Raw genomic sequence first — 18,241 nt, forward strand, 5'->3', positions numbered from 1 at the left:
TTTAGCCATTTCTGTCTGTCCATGTTTATTTTCGTACAAAGTGGGGAATGCATTTATGATCTGATTTTCTTGCAATTTGGCTTTTAGAGCCTAGAGACGAAGACCATTGAAATTGAAAGGAATCGATTCAGATATATCGCAAACACATATGTACAATATATCCCATTTATGTATGTATCTCCCGATTACCTCTTTAAGATTCAAAACCGATTTAGATTTAGATATAACGGGTGGATTTGCACAAACTTGTTTAATGACCTGTCTTTAAACCTTTGCGGAAATCCTTTAAAGTCGGTTAAAATTTAGATCTTTTTTATACCCACCACCGAAGGATGGGGGTATATTCATTTTGTCATTCCGTTTGCAACACATCGAAATATCCATTTCCGACCCTATAAAGTATATATATTCTTGATCAGCGTAAAAATCTAAGACGATCTAGACATGTCCGTCCGTCTGTCTGTTGAAATCACGCTAGAGTCTTTAAAAATAGAGATATTGAGCTGAAATTTTGCACAGATTCTTTTTTTGTCCATAAGCAGGTTAAATTCGAAGATGGGCTATATCGGACTATATCTTGATATAGCCCCCATATAGACCGATCCGCCGATTTAGGGTCTTAGGCCCATAAAAGCCACATTTATTATCCGATTTTGTTGAAATTTGGGGTAGTGGGTTGTGTTAGGCCCTTCGACATCCTTCGTCAATTTGGCTCAGATCGGTCCAAATTTGAATATAGCTGCCATATAGACCGATCCTCCGATTTAGGGTCTTAGGCCCATAAAAGCCGCATTTTTTATCCGATTTCGCTGAAATTTGGGACAGTGAGTTGTCTTAGGCCCTTCGACTTCCTTAGTTAAATTTGCTCAGATCGGTTCAGATTTGGATATAGCTGCCATGTAGACCGATCCTCCGGTTAAGGGTCTTAGGCCCACAAAAGGCCCACATTTATTATCCGATTTTGATGAAATTCGGGACAGTGAATTGTGTAAGGCCCATCGACATCCTTCGTTAAGTTGGCTCAAATCGGTCCAGATTTGGATATAGCTGCCATATAGATCGATCCTCCGATTTATGGTGTAAGGCCCATAAAAGCCACATTCATTATCCGATTTTGCTGAAATTTGGGACAGTGAGTTGTGTTAGGCCCTTTGACATATTTCTTCAATTTGGTCCAGATCGGTTCAGATTTAGATATAGCTGCCATATAGACCGAATTCTTGATTTATGGTTTTGGGCCCATAAAATGCTCATTTATTGTCTGATGTCGCCGAAATTTGGAACAGTGAATTAAGTTAAGCCCCTTGACATACTTCTGCAATATCGCACAGATCGGTCCAGATTTGGATATAGCTGCCATATAGACCGATATCTAGGTTTTAGGTTTTGGGGCGATAAAAGATGCATTTATTGTCCGATGTCGCTGAAATTTGACAAAGTGAGTTTGGTTAGGCTCTTCGACGTCCTTCTTCAATTTTGCCCAGATCGGTCCAGATTTGCATATAGCTGCCATATAGACCGATCTCTCGATTTAAAGTTTAGGGCCCATAAAAGAGGCATTTATTGTCCGATTTCGCCGAAAGTTGGGACTGTGCTTTGTGTTAGGCTTTTCGACATGTTTATGCAACTTGGCCCAAATCGGCCCAGATTTGGATATAGGTGCCATGTAGGCCGATATCTCGATTTAAAGTCTTGGCCCCATAAAAGGCGCATTTATAATCCGATTTCACTGAAATTTGACACAGTGACTTAAGTTCGGCTTTTCGACATCGTGTCGTATATAGTTCAGATCGGTATGAGGTATATGAGTATAAGATATGAAATTTTCACCGAATTTTGATGAAAGGTGGTTTACATATATACCCGAGGTGATATCCAAAGTTCGGCCCGGCCGAACTTAACGCCTTTTTAGTTGTTTTCCTTACTGGTTCATCTCTGCCACATTTATCCCATAACTTGATATAGCTCCCACTTCCGATTGGACATCTAAAGAGCCCACAAGCTCAGTTCTAATCCGAATGCAAAAAAAAAATCCATTCGAACTTTTACTAAGACCATCAATTATTTAATTTTTCAATGCGATTCGAGAACATCAATAATCGATCAATGGTTTAGGATTGGGCTGGCCTAACTCAACATGCTTTTTGTTTTAAGAATTTAATTTAGATTTCTCTCCGATTAACGCAATTGTATCATTTACTACTATTGTGATATAGTCTGGTACATTACAGATTTCTAAATACAAATCCAAGTACATCTATCAGTCCATCTTTTTTTATACCCACCACCGAAGGATGGGGGTATACTCATTTTGTCATTCCGTTTGCAACACATATCGATTTCCGACACTATGAAGAATATATTTTCTTGATCCTCGTAAAAATCTAAGACGATCTAATCATTTCCGTCCGTCTGTCTGTTGAAATCACGCTACAGTCCTTAAAAATAGAGATATTGAGTTGAAACTTCTGAAGATGGGCTCTATCGGACTATATCTTGATATAGCCCCCATATAGACCGATCCGCCGACCTAAGGCCTTAGGCCAATAAAAGCCACATTTATCATCTGAATTTGCTGACATTTGGGACAGTGGGTTGTGTAAGACCAGTCGACATCCTTACCTATTTTGGCCCATATCGGTTCAGATTTGGATATAGCTACCATATAGACTGATCTCTCGATTTAAGCTTTTTGGGCCATAAAAGGCGCATTTTTCATTTCACCGGATTACGACGAAAGGTGGTTTGCATATATACCGAGGTGGTGGGTATCTAAAGTTCGGCACGGTCAAGTTTAACGCCTTTTTACTTGTTTTGACTCAAAGATGAAACCTTTCATAATTGGAAGAAATCGGTTCTCTAATATGTTTTGTACAATGGAGATTTAGCTTCGACGAAAGCTAACTTTAGAAAAAAATTGACTCCCGCTCCGGCAAATATAGCCCACTATGCTCGCTTTCGCTCGGCTTCGAATTCCTGTTTAATACTAAACTAGCCGAACCGGGCCCGCTCCGCTGCGCCTTCTTTAACGCTCTAATATCTTTTTAGGATAGGGACACTTCGCCCCGAATGCGGATATAGAATTCGTGGCATTGTAGCCTATGATGCAGAACGTGTTCGAATCCTGACGAGAACATTGGACAAAGCGGTGTTATCTCCTCTTAATGTTGGCGACATTTGCGAGGTACAATACCATACATGGTCATTTAAAACATTTTCAGCAAAGAGGTTTCGCACTGCGGACTCGGCTATAAAAAAGGTCCCTTTGAACTTGAATCGGAAAGCACTCATTGACGTATGAGAATTTGCCCTTTCTTGATTCCTGGTGGTAATGTTCTTCCATTGGGTAATGTTCTCATTAGGGGTGGGATGGCACCTCAGACATTTCGACTCAAATATGGATATAAAATTCGTGCTGCACTTCCAAATCCCTTTAATTTGAGCCCCATATTGCCATGACCGGTATATATGAACCGTTTGGAGGATGTTTTGGTGCTGGCACTTTACACTGCAAATAGATATCAAATTCGTTCTTTATTCCCAAGGGGAATGAAGTTTAATTTAGGGGGTGCTTTACGGCGTAACCCAAAACACTTGGCTCCAAAATTGGATACCAAATTCGTTTTCTACTCTCAAATACCTTTGCTTTGAGTCCCATATTGTCATATTGTGTCAAATAACCCATTTGACGTATCTTTAGGAGGAAAAGCGCCACCTAGACTTGAACGCAAATTTTAATGTCATATTCGTAATCTACTCCCTAATACCTTTCATTTGTGTCCCATATAGCCATGGTCGGCTAATATGCCCATTTGGGGGTGGGCGACCTCTCATTACCTAATGTTTTATGCCATATTTGTAATCTACTGCCTTATACTGTTCATTTGAGTCCCATATTGACATGAACTTCGAATATATCTGTTTAGAGAAGTTTTGGGATTGGGGGGGGGGGGGCGCTGGATACCTTCACTATTGATTTTGGGTTGGGTTATTGGCATAATGGGGGAGGGATCCCCTTCCGATATCGAAAAATTATATAGCCTATGTTTCATTCCAGACCAACCAACACAATATGCAAAATTTTTGAGATAATCAGTTCTGCCGTTTTTCAGTCTATACGCAACAAACAAACCGAGTCCCATATAACCGTGATTGGTTATATGGGACCAAAATGGACGTTTTATGGGGGTGGAGTGACCCCCTATACTTAGACATGAATTTGTATGCTAGATTCGTTTCTACTCCTGCATACTTTTCATTTGATACCCATATTGTTCTTATCGGTCCACTTTTGATTTTGGGAGGTGTTTTTGGGGTAACGGTGGAGGGTCCGCCCCCTTCCGTTATCAATAAATTATAAAGCCTTTTCCCGACTTCCTGACCACATTCGTAATCTGAGTCCCATATTGTCATGATCGTCAAATATACCTATTTAAGGGTTTTTGGGGCTGGGGCGGCCACCCAGGTACTTGGACCCAATTTTTGGGATAAGGGGGAGGGTTCACCCCTATCCCGATATCAAAAAATTATATAGCCAACCTACACAATCTGTGAAAATTTCAAGGTAATCGGTTCAGCCGTTTTTGAGTCTTTACGGAACAAACAAACAAGCGTACAAACAAACACAAATTGAATTTTTTATATAAGATTTTGATATTGCATTGAAATCCGTTGTCCATTCCTAACAATACATCATAATCAAATGTTCAAAGAAATAAAAACATTGCATCCTCCACATACTGAAGAATACAAATCGGGACATCCCTTTATAAAGTTTCTATTTTATATCAATCATAATTCATATCTATTTCACTGACTTACGACACCAATCGACCTACACTCGTAAGAAGTATTTCTTTATGCGTTCGTTTGAAGAAGTGGGCTTTCAATATTTATAATTTTAAGTGCAATACCATAATCCAAAGGTATCAGGCCTGTTCCGGTTTTCAAATTCGCAAAACGAAAAATTTTTCTTCTTTTAATATTTGTTATCACTTGAGGTTCTATGTTGAAATTTTATATGGTTTGCAAGATATGAGGCTAAGAAAATCATTCGTTTTCGAAAACTGGAACAGACCTATATATATGAATGCTAAATAACTTTACTTTTAAATATTTTTATTTGAAATCCCCAATTGTCATGATTGTACATATATTACATATTTGGAGGAGGGGCATCGGCAAGACATTGGCTGTCACATTTAAGACATATCATTTGATTTCTTTATTAGCAGATTTCTCGATTAGTTTAAATGGAGGAAAATTCTTATTAGATGGCATGGTTTATCCCCGCTTATTATCGTCGTTTATTAAAACATATGGTGTCATCATTCAATCGGAGGGACAAAACTAAAGAGGAAGAACGCAACATATTAATTCAGTGATTAAACGCCTGGTTGCAAAATTTGCTTGGTATTTTAATAAAATCACATATGTGAACCCCGAGAAACATTTGCAAATGCAAATTTTGCCCATGAACATTCCACTAAGGAACAGGGGCAAACTTCTCACATATCAATGAGTGCTATCCGATTCACTTTTAAGCTCAATGATAAGGGGCCTCCTTTTTATAGCCGAGTCCGAACGGCGTGCCGCAGTGCGACACCTCTTTGGAGAGAAGTTTTACATGGCATAGTACCTCACAAATGTTGCCAGCATTAGGAGGGGAAAGCCACCGCTGAAAATTTTTTCTGATGGTCTCGCCAGGATTCAAACTCAGGCGTTCAGCGTCATAGGCGGACATGCTAACCTCTGCGCTACGGTGGCCTTCGAGAAACATTTATTTATGATTAAAATCACTTTTTTGTTTTGTTGATATTTGATTTTTCGGATGAGTGTTGTTGTTGGTCAACCTTAAAATACAAAGCATTTATCGGGTACATTTTCACATAAAGGTAGGTACTAAGATCCCTCACTGGGCAAGTTTTCACAAAAAATTGTTTCCTTATTGTTGAAATCCCCAAAAAAGCGTTTTTTCTAATAAAAAGGCATATAGCCAACACGCCCATCATATGTTTTACCGCCAGCATTATTTTGGTAAATTATGTTGTTTGCGTTGTGTTATCCCGAAAAATAAAAGGGAAAGGGCTTTATTTGCACACAATTGTTATTTATTTAAAAGAAAATTAACGATAATGCAACGCGAATGCTACAAAAACTTCTTTTTTTATAATGTTGGCCCAAGTTGAAAAACGTTTCGTCCACGCATTCATTAAGAATGCCAAATTTTCACTCAGTAAAGAAGTTAGTACCACAAATGAAATTGTTTTCATAGATTTTTTTCACTATTTTTTATATGGAGTTTCACTGTGAAAACTGAAGTTAATACCCACCTTAAGGTAGCAAATCCGCAAGGTACAACAAACCTATTGTATGGTATAACAAGAGTATGATACCAGATTTTCATATTATAAATAATTCCACATTAAGACACGCTATTCAGATTAGAGATACTGTTTCGTAGTCCGTGGGCTAGTTCTCAAAATCCATTTGTGGTAGTTCACACCAGTACAAACAGTTTGAGAGAGGAATTAAAACAAGTAAAAGCGTGCTAAGTTCGGCCGGGCCGAATCTTATATACCCTCCACCATGGATCGCATTTGTCGAGTTCCTTTCCCTGCATCTCTTCTTAGGCAAAAAAAGGATAAAAGAAAAGATTTGCTTTGCTATTAGAGCGATATCAAGATATGGTCCGATTTGGACCACAATTAAATTATATTTTGGAGATCTGTGTAAAATGTCAGCCAATTCGAATTAGAATTGCGTACTTTCGGGGCTCAAGAAGTTAAATAGAGAGATCGATTTATATGCGAGCTGTATCGGGCTACAGACCGATTTAGACCATAATAAACACGTATGTTGATGGTCATGAGAGAAATCAAATCGGATAATAATTGCGACCTCTAGAGGCTCAAGAAGTCAAGATCCCAGATCGGTTTACATGGCTGCTATATCAGGTTATGATCCGATTGGAACCTTATTTGACACAGTTGTTGAAAGTAAGAATAAAACAAGTCTTGCAAAATTTCAGCCAAATCAGATATGAATTGCGCCCTCTAGAAGCTCAAGAAGTCAAGTCCCCAGATCTGTTTATATGACAGCTATATCAGGTTATGAACTGATTTGAACCATACTTGGCACAGTTGTTGGATATCATAACAAAATACAACGTGCAAATTTTCATTCAAATCGGATAAGAATTGCTCACCTTAGAGGCTCTAGAAGTCAAGACCCAAGATCGGTTTATATGACAGCTATATCAGGTTATGGACCGATTTGAGCCATACTTGGCACAATTATTGGATATCATAACAAAACACGTCGTACAAAATTTCATTCCAATCGGATAAGAATTGCGCCCTCTAGAGGTTCAAGAAGTCAAGACCCAAGATCGGTTTATATGGTAGCTATATCAAAACATGGACCGATATGGCCCATTTACAATACCAACTGACCTACACTAATAAGATGTATTTGTGCAAAATTCCAAGCGGCTAGCTTTACTCCTTCGGAAGTTAGCTTGGTTTCGACAGACAGACGGACGGACGGACGGACGGACATGGCTAGATCGACATAAAATGTCGTGACGATCAAGAATATATATACTTTATGGGGTCTCAGACGAATATTTCGAGTAGTTACACAGAATGACGAAATTAGTATACCCCCACCCTATGGTGGAGGGTATAAACATAAGCGTTCTCACAAAAACTATCGTTTCCTGTAAGAAAAACCGCGATCCAACAGTTCAACCTGACAACTTTAAAAAGTTAGTAGGTTAGGTTAAGTTTGAAAGAGGGTGCGGATGTTAATCCGCCCCATTTCACTATGGACATACACCTAAGCCTGTAATTTAGTAAGTCAGAAAAATTTAACATATCTCTGTCCGTTTAACAGAGATGTTACTTCTGGCTTTTATGCGGGCAATAGAAGTTGCATAGACTTCTATACGAATGGTTCCAAACAAGACTATCACGTGAACTTTGGGGTGTATTCTGAAGAATTAGGACTGGTCATATCGAGAAGGTTACTCGGTTCTTATTTCTTTTAGAACTTGTGTGATTTTGCGGATGTGAACATTCGCAAGTTGTTGGGCTTTTTATAGCGATCTGGAAGGTTATTTCCAATTAAATCGTCCCGTTATATTATCGCGACAAGGAGTACTTTCATCAAGCAGTTGGGAAAGTCAAGTGGAGTACACCGTTGCCATCTGTTGTGTTTGCAGCTTTTCAATGTCCAGCTTCCGTGCAGCGTCAGATCGTACTTTTCTTGCCATACTCAAACGGGTGCGAACCTTGTCTTCAACAAGGTAATGATCCGAATCTATATTCGCAACACGGCTCGAACGTACATCTAACACGCTGGATAATTGCCTTCCATGTGGCTTTGGGAATTTTTTATGTTGAAATCTGGTGCTGTTAACTATCATGTTTTAATAAAATCTAATTCTTTACCTTATTTGCCATTGAAGTAAGCCTTTAATTTTGTAGAACTCATCGTTATGATAAATTTTCCTCCTATAGATTAAGGACTATTTGTCGTGAGAAACTTCAAAACACTTCAAACAAAAGTATCCAGGATTTTTTTTTAGGTTTATCAGTCGAATTCTAACGTGCTGACCTTTGCTTCACGGTGGCCTCTCTTACTTTTCTACAGAAACATGTCGAGCTATACGTGTAAATAGTGCAATGAATATGAGGGCTGCTATATAAATTCCTGACCTAATAATGAAAATGCAATTTTTTATCATGAAAAATGGTTTTATTTTTTTGAAGTATCCTCTAGCATGATTTATACACTTTTACATGCGCTCATACTAATTGTTGAAGTTCCTTTTCCTCTCCTGTAGGGGCACCTCCAAAATAGTGTTATTAAACGCTGCAACAGCATTTTCGGGCCTGTTCTCAAAATCCATTTGTGCTAATTCCCTAAAGGCGTTAAATCGCACTATCTAGGCGGCCAATTGAACGGTCCGAACGTGAAATAAAATGTTCACCGAACTCGCCTCTCAGTAAGTCCATGGTTACGCGTGCTGTGTTCAAACCACATATCATGCAAATCAAACTCTTGCATTTTGGGCAAAAAAAACGTTGGATATCATCTTACGATAGCGCTCACCACTCACAGTTACATTACGATTCGGATTATCTTTGAAGAAGTACCACCCAATGATGCCACCAGCCAATAAACCACACCAAACTGTGATTTTTTCTGGATGCATTGGTAGCTCTTGCAATTCTTCTGGCTGATCTTCACTCCAAAATCGATAGTTCTGCTTATTTACGTACCCATTGATTACTTAGCATGAGTTGGCGAGGCGACTTTAAATTTACTATTACTAGAAAAGATTTAATCTGTTTAGTTTGAAAATCTGGTACGATACTCGATTACATAATTAATAGCATTAATGTTGAAACAAATAAAAGCTTGCTATGTTCGGACGGGCCGAATCTTATATACCCTCCACCATAGATTGCATTTGTCTTTGCCCGTTATCTCTTTATAGGCAAACAAAAACAAAGGAAAATGGATAAGAATTGCCATGCTATTGGGGCTATATCAGCTTATGAATCAGACCACATTTGTCAAGTATGTTAGAGGTCATAGAAACAGTCACTGTACAAAATTTCAACCAAATCGGATAAAAATTGCGCCCAATAGGGGCTCAAGAAGTATAATCGGGAGATCGGTTTATATGGAAACTATATCTAAATATGGGCCGATATGGCCAATTTACAACTCCAGCCGACCTACACTAAAAGGAAGTATTCGTGCAAAATTTCAAGCGCCTAGCTTTACTCCTTCTGAAGTTAGCAAGTTGCTTTCCACAGACGCACGGACGGACATGGCTAGATCGACTTTCGACCAATATTTCGATGTGTTACAAACGGAATGACGAATTTAGTATACCCCTATCCTATAGCTGAGGGTAAAATAAGATTCGTATCAGTAGTATTCATTTCTATATTTGAAAACAATGCATTTAAATGTAGAAGTACATACATGTACGTAAGTCTTACAAGTAATAAAAATATTATCAGGAATACAATTTTAAATTTATCAACCGCATTTTAAACCACAAAGCCTTTTTGAAGTCGTAATTTTTTTTTTTGTACCGGCATTGAAATATGCACACAAATTTAAATTTCTAGTCTCAATTGGATTAAATGAAACATGGTAGTTGAATAATGCAATGTATGATGAGGAAGTTAATTTCCAAAATGAAATCGAGGACGCTTACTGTTACTTTTCCTGACAGATTGTATACAGCGATATTTTTTTAATTCCCTCAAGGATTTCAGCGGATAGAAGGCGAGTTAATCGAGAGATAGATAGATGCAAAATGTCAGCCAAATCGAATGAGAATTACGAACCCCATTCAGATCATACTTGTTGTAGATTTTGGAGGTCGTGCAAAATTTCATGCAAATCGCGTACGAATTTTGCCCTCTAGAGGTTCAAGGAGTCAGATCGAGAGATAGGTTAGTAAGGTATTACAAACGGAATGACAAGATTTTTATATCCATCCTGTGGTGGAGGGTATAACAGTTCTTACGTTAAGAAATCTATTTTATTGAAATTTAGGTAAATTTGATTTTCATACAATTTTGCAATACCATTCCCCTAAAAATGTGATTGACAAAGCTAATTTCTTTCACATACATGTCTCAAATTAAGAGAAATACCTGCAATATATAATAAAGAGCACTGCGCTCTCGTAGAACTTTTAAGAGGCAATGATTAACAACGCCAAGCAATGCCGGTAAGAGAATAGCCAATGGCAATTTTTGGGTTTGCCATGACAATAGCCATTACGTCATAGTTTGCATTCAAGTTTTCAATCTGCTTCAAGTTCTCGGTCTTGTGTACAAATACAACGTCGGGCAACTAGTTACAAAATGTGGGGAATTCCGAGGCAGCATTGGCGGCATATTTAACTACTTATAAATCACTTTTGCTTTAATACAGACCTCACGCCAAAGCATATACATTTATGTATGTATGTAGCAAACAGTTACCATTTTGTGTATACCCTCAAAAAATGTTTACAATAAAAACAAACAAATTGGTAAAAGTGTCCCAAACGGACATGTAGACCGATCGGGACTCAAATAAAAGGTGTTTGAGAATACGAATATGATATCAACATTTGGCTACAGGTATCAAGGTGTCGTCGATCCTCTCAACATCCCCCTCTCCTAAAACCACCTTCGCCAAATGGAAATGTAGTTCGACCAGGGTAATATGGGACTCAATTCAAAGGTATGCAAGTGTAGAGTAAAATGTTGCTTTCTACATTCGGTAACAAGTGTGGAGGCCAGCCCCACTCCCAAAAGAACATGCAGGCAATATGGAACTTTGGGCAAAATGGGACTATTAAAAGTCATTGGAAGTAGAATATGAATTTGATAGAAATTTTAGGCACCAAGTATCTGGGGGACCGGTTGACCCAGAAACAAACCGCCAAAACGGACATCATGAAGGTCGACCGGGACAATGTGGAGCTAAAAGAAAAGTCTTTGGATGAGAATACAAATCTGACAATAATACTAGAAATTAAGTGTCTGAGGGCCGCCAAATATGCCCCAAGAGGACATTTAAGGACTTTGAGAATAAATTATGAATCTGATATTCTAAATTGGGGACAAATGTCAATACGCCCGCCTTAAAGCACAAAAACTCTCAGTACCGGAGGCGAGTGATGAACCCAAGACTCGTTGATATCTAGCAATCTTGTTGCAACTTCTGCTACATATGTGGGTGCATTGGCACCTGTGGTCAATACTACTAATGCGGAAGCGCACAACCAATCATTGGTCTAAAACGAGAGTAAAAGACGAACAAACTAGGGGAAGGCGGTTGCCTACCCCCCATTTAAAATACGGATGATTTAACCAGCTCTCATTCGGATAACGAAATGTTATAAAACCATAACTCAAGCGAAATCATACGACGCACAATGTTAAATAAGGGTTTTCATTGATTAGTCTTTATTGAAAATCCCTCTCAAATACCTTACTTTTTATACCCACCACCGAAGGATGGAAATATTATATTCATTTTGTCACTTCGTTTGCAACACATCTAACTATTCAATTCCGACCCTATGAAGTATATATATATATATATATATATATATATATATATATATATATATATATATATATATATATATATATATATATATATATATATATATATATACATATATATATATATATATATATATATATATATATACTTGATCGTCGTACAAATCTTAGACGATCCAGCCATGTCCGTCCGTCTGTCTGTTAAATTCACGCTATAGTCTTTCAAAAAGAAGATATAAAGCTGAAACTTTGAACAGATTCTTTTTTTTCTGTCCATAGTCAGGTTCAGTTAGTAATTTTTATTTTATTCCTCTAGCTAAACATAATATAGATGCCCAAAAGCCTCGATCTTCTCCGCTTCTCCCCAATTTCTGACACCCAGTTTCGACATGTCGTTCTCTACTTGGTCACACCATCGGAGTTTTGGTCTTCCCCTTTTGCGTTTTCTTTTATGATCGCCTGGAAAAGACTTCTTTTCTGGAGCTTCTTCATCCATTCTCTCAACATGAACTGGCCAACGCAAACATTGATTAAGGAAAACCAATCCGAACCGTTGCTTAATTTCTAACATCCCCAAGTCAAGATCTCCTACATCTGCATCTAATATGATCCAGATCGGTCTGTATCTTAATATAGCCCCCATATAGACCGAACTTCCGATCAATGAGGCCTTGACCCATTAAAGCCACATTTATTACTCGATTTCCGTTAAATTTAGCACAATGACTTGTGTTGGGACCCTCGTCATCCGTGCTGAATATGGTCGATATCACTCTATATCTTAATATAGACCCATGGCGAAACAATTAAAGGTGGTCTCATATGTACAACAGCCACAAATCATATGGTGCAATCCGCCATTTTGCCATCAAGCTGATCGACGGTTCCCCAACATACACAAAGAAATTTGTGTGCGTGTGTGCGTACATGAGCAGAGAATATGAGAGAAAGAGGATGACAGTAAAGAGAATGCAAACAAAAATCTGACATCTAAATACCGTCAAACCTGGCCGGGTGTTAACAGCTGTTCGAGTGACACCACCTCGTTAAATCCGCCTTGATTTAGAACGATCCCCCATATAGGGTATTATGCTCATAAAAGCTGAATTTTTTCCCAATTCGTGCCATATTCATGCCAAATATGACTCTAATCGGTTTTTATCTTAAAATAGCTCCAACACCGACCGAGATCTCCCGATTTAAAGTCTCAAGCCAATAATGGCCGCAGTTATTGCCCGAATGCGCTGAAATATAACACAGTGAGCTGTGTTCGGCCCCCTCGTCCATGTGGGGTATGGTATAGGTCGGACTATATGTGGGTATAGCCCCAAACAGATCGACCTCCCGATTGAAGTTCATTCAACCATAAATAGCGTATTCATTCGTCCCTTTTGCTGAAATTAAGTAGAGTGAGCTATGATAAAACCCTACACATTATCCCGAATATGGTGTAGATCGGATCATTTTTGGATATAGCTGCTATATATATTGATGTCCCGATTTATGGTCTTGAACCCAAATATAGACTATCTTATTACCAGATTTCGCTGAAATTTTGAACAGTGTATTCTGGCGAGTTTGATCCAGATCGCACTATACATCTATAAAGCTGCTATAGGTTCAGAATCGTAATATTTTTACCAGATTTTTAACGAAATGTTGTTAATATGTAGCGGAGGTGGTGGGTATCCAAAGTTCGGGCCATCCGAACTTTATGACTTTTTACTCGTTTTATAGGGGAGCTGTATTAGGCTATAGACTTATTCAGACCATATTTGACACGTATGTTGAAGGTCATGTAAAAGATAATAATTGCGCCCTATAGAGGCTCAAGAAGTCAAGATCCCAGATTGGTTTATATGGCAGCTATATCTGGTTATGAACCGATTTGAACCATAAGTTGCACCATTGTTGAAAGTTATAGCGAAACCCGTCATGCAAAATTTTAGCGAAATTGGATAGGATTTGCGCTCTCTTAAGGCTTAAGAAGTCAAGACCCCAGATCGGATTATATGACAGCTATATCAGGTTATGCACCGATTTCACCCATACTTGGCACAGTTGTTGAAAATCATAACAAAACATCTCATACAAAATGTCAGAAAAATCGGATAAGAATTGCGTACTCTAGTGGCTCATGAAGTCAAAATTCATGATCGGTTTATATGGCAACTATATAAGGTTATGGACCGCATTGAACCATACTTGGCACAGTTGTTGGAAGTTGTGACAGAACACGTCATGCAAAATTTCAGCCAAATCGGATAAGAATTGCGCCTTCTAGAGGGTCAAGAAGTCAAGACCACAGATCGGTTTATATGACAACTATTTCAGGTTATGCACTATGCCATACTTGGCATAGTTGTTGGAAGTAATACCAGAACACCACGTGCAAAATATCAGTCAAATCGGACTAAAATTGATCCCTTTATTGGCTCAAGAAGTCAAGACCCAAGATCGGCCCATTTACAATCCCAACCGACCTACAACTATAAGAAGAATTTGTGCAAAATTTCAAGCGGCTAGCTTTATTCCCTCGAAAGTTAGCGTGCTTTCGACAGACAGACGAACGGACGGACATGGCTAAATCCACAAAAATTGTCATGACGATCAAGAATATATATACTTTATAGGGTCTGAGACGAATATTTCGAGGAATTACAAACAGAATGACAAAATTAGTATACCCCCATCCTATGGTGAAGGGTAAAAAAAAATCAATTTGTGTTTGTTTGTTTATGTGTTCCTTATAGACTCAAAAACGTCGGAACCGATGTTCACAGAGGGTGCACAATGATCACGTTGTGAAAATAGGGTACTAAATTTTTTGATATTTGAAAGGGGGGCGGACCCTCTCCCTTACCCTAATTTTCAGAAACGCCAGATCTCGGAAATGGGTGGTGCGATTAAAGCCAAATTTTGTGTGATTTCTTATAGTAACCTAAAAACAAAAATTTGGTACCCAAATTTCGGATGGGATAGCTAGGGAAGCCGCCACACCCCAAAACTTACCAAATATATATATAGACCAATCACGACAATATGGGACTCAAATGAAAGGTATTTAAGATTAGAAAACGTATCTGATATCCAATTGTCGGACTAAGCGTTGGGGGGACCACCCCAACCCCCAAAACACCCCTAAATCGGACATATTTATCGACCATGGCAATATGGAACTCAAATGAAAGGTACTTACGAGTAGAATACGAATCTGATATCAAAATATGCGACCCTCCCTAACAACACCCCCAAACAAGACAAACAAGACAAGATAGAAGGTATTTTGTGTAGAATACGAATATGATATCCAAAGTGTTTTGGGGCCTCCCCAAAAACACACCCCTAAGAGCACAAATTTACGATCATAGCAATATGGGGCTCAAATGAAAGGTCTTTGGAAGTACCCCACGAATCTGGTATCAATATTCGGGAAAATTTTTCTATGGGCCCAACCCACACCATAATACCACCCAAATAGAAAATATTTGCTGACCATTTCAATATGGGGCTCCAATAAGAGGTACTTTAGAGTAGAATACGTAGCTAATATATATTATCAGAGAAAGTCACTGAATGGCCGCCCCATTCCCAAGAACACACCCCAAACCGGACATGTGTGACGACTATGCAAATATGGGACTCAAATGAAAGATATTTGGGAGTAGATCACGAAATTCATACCCTGTTACGGGACCACGTTTCTGGGGGTCCTTCTTACTCCCGTAATTCCCATAAGAATATCGGGCTCAAATAAAGTCTCTTAAGATTGAAGTACATCTAACATCCAAACTCAAATGACCCTAAACCCTTTGATCGAATTCATAAATCAGTAAAGGGATTCAGATAAAGGTATTTAAATTGTTTAACTGTTAGCGAAGCGATATACATATAAATACTATTTTCGTAGCATGGTACTTCACTAAAAGCTCTTTAATTGTCGAAAATAAATATTTAAAGGATAATTTTGTTCCATATATAGTAAAAGAAGGCGCACTCGTTTCAATTTATTTATGAATGACTTGTTTGGAAATTCGTAGGTGTTATACATATTTTCTTAAATAAATACAAAGGTGCCTTAATTTGTACGTCGCTTGTTTATTTGACTGTTATTTCAATGCCCTTTTTTGGACAATCTTTTAAGGATGACTCAGCCGGATTTTATAGCAGGCAGTCCGCAAAAATTGCAAAATTGCTAAGTAGCCGGTAATTATTATGCCAAAGTCTGAGTTGAGTTTTTAATAAAGTCATCAATTTTGTATGATTTTGAATGATTATCATATTTAACACTATTTTAATTATTTATTAAAAAATTATTAATAATTTAGCTTGTTGTTTTGTTTTCCTCACTAGCCCATCTCAACGAAGCCAAGTACATCCATTTGAATGACTGTGTAGACCAGTTTCCACTATAACAACTGAGAACCAATAGGGCTATTTTGTATATGCAATAGTTTCTCTTTTCGAGAGCCACTTTTATAATTTTTTTACTGAAGCTATTTAAAAGGCCCTTCGTTTTTTAAATATTGTTGATCATTAATATATTTCAATATACAAGCATTGAACATAAAGTCGCATTAATTGCGCATCATTCGTTTGAGTGAAAAATCAATTACACTATAAGATTAAGAGACTTTTTATTTTTGTTAATTAACTACTTTCAGACTTTGTGTAAAGGCAAATTAATGTACTTGAATATTTTTGCTAACCGACACTATGGAAATGTGTTCTTATCACGGAAAAGGCACGATGTGAACTAAAACAATGGATTGGCATGGACATCCACAAATCGCATGTGCCAAAGGAAAGACTCAAAACAAACGCAAAAATGGAAGCACATTTTTCAGAGAAATTACTTGAATGCCTTAGTATTGTTGTATACCCAAGAAAAAAATTGTAGCATGCTAAAAACAAGAGCGCGAATTTTGTGAACGGTGCTTGCTTAAATTATTTTTTGATTATTGAAATTTAAACGAAATTCAACAAATTCACCACGGGAGTTTTTTAGCTACGAAAGCCGGACAATGACATAGGAAATGCTCCAATATCTCATCATGTCGCACATAAGCCATACACATGCTTTCACTTGTTGTAGCAGTATGTTGTGTTCTACCTTTCGTCTGCTTTGTTCTGTTGAATATTCAGATCCAGGAACTCTGCGACTGAGGTGACGTGCGTCCAGAGGGATCTGCGATCCGACCCAGAATGTATCCTCTAAGATACATTACCCCCTTAGAATGTGCAATTTTCATCAGGTTGGGCGGAAATTTCGTAGAATTATATCTCTAATGACTTCCAGCTGACTTTGTTAAATTTGGTTTTATGTATTCGGTCTGAGCATTGATATTACTTCTATAAACATAATTGGATTTCCTGATGTTTACTTCTCATTATCGTCTGAAGTCTGATGGAAAATTAACGATATTATCGATACTGAAGATATTTATTATTAGAAATATCGAAAACAACGAATGTTGAGATTATCCAAAACTATGCCGCAGCAGTGCCTCGCACTCGAAATCAAGTGTCGTCTTGAGTATCCCATTCGAAACCTCTTCCATTCTATTTGGATTTCCTATTATCGTCTCGATTATACCGCGATATTCTGACTTACAAGACGCAGCAGCTGCTTCATACTTAATCTGTTTGTCTATGGGCAAAATATCTAGAGTGGTCTCCGAGTGGGAGTTGTCGTCACCACACCCTCTATGCCTTTACAATCTGTTGAACCTGTTGTATTATCTGTATGTTGCATTTTTTCTTCACCGCACTCCACCAATTGTTAAATTAATATACACTTATTTTCGTCTACCTTAACTACACAGTAAAGGTGAAATTTCAATTCTCAAAGTGAACAGTAGTGTAAACAAGTAAAAGCGTGCTAAGTTCGTCCGGGCTGAAACGTATATACCCTCCACCACGGATCGCATTTGTCAAGTTCTTTGAATAACTTTTTTAAATATAAATGAGCTAAATAAAGTTATTGACCAATATGGACCGTACTTGCCATACCGTACAAGGCATAGAAAATATTACCTCCAAAATTTCAGGCAAACTGCATAATAATTACGCCCTAAAGAGACTCAGAAGCCCAAATTGGAAGATCGGTTTATAAGGCAGCTATATCAGGTTATGAACCGATTTAGATC

General features: G+C 38.0%; 1 protein-coding gene across 7 annotated transcripts in view; it reads right to left on the reverse strand.

The window, feature by feature from the left end:
- LOC106093274 (ninjurin-A) overlaps positions 1–16,848 on the reverse strand; it is a 75,537-nt gene extending 58,689 nt beyond the window's left edge. Inside the window, exon 1 of one of the 7 annotated variants that reach the window (XM_013260326.2) lies at positions 16,709–16,834. The gene's annotated coding sequence lies outside the window, so the exon portion shown is untranslated. Of the gene's footprint in view, positions 1–16,708 lie in introns of all 7 variants that reach the window. The other 6 variants (XM_013260321.2, XM_013260322.2, XM_013260320.2 and 3 more) reach the window with 6 other exon arrangements.
- Between the last annotated feature and the right edge of the window lie 1,393 nt (positions 16,849–18,241).

The sequence above is a fragment of the Stomoxys calcitrans genome, chromosome 1, assembly GCF_963082655.1.
Source record: "Stomoxys calcitrans chromosome 1, idStoCalc2.1, whole genome shotgun sequence".
Classification (NCBI taxonomy): domain Eukaryota; kingdom Metazoa; phylum Arthropoda; class Insecta; order Diptera; family Muscidae; genus Stomoxys; species Stomoxys calcitrans.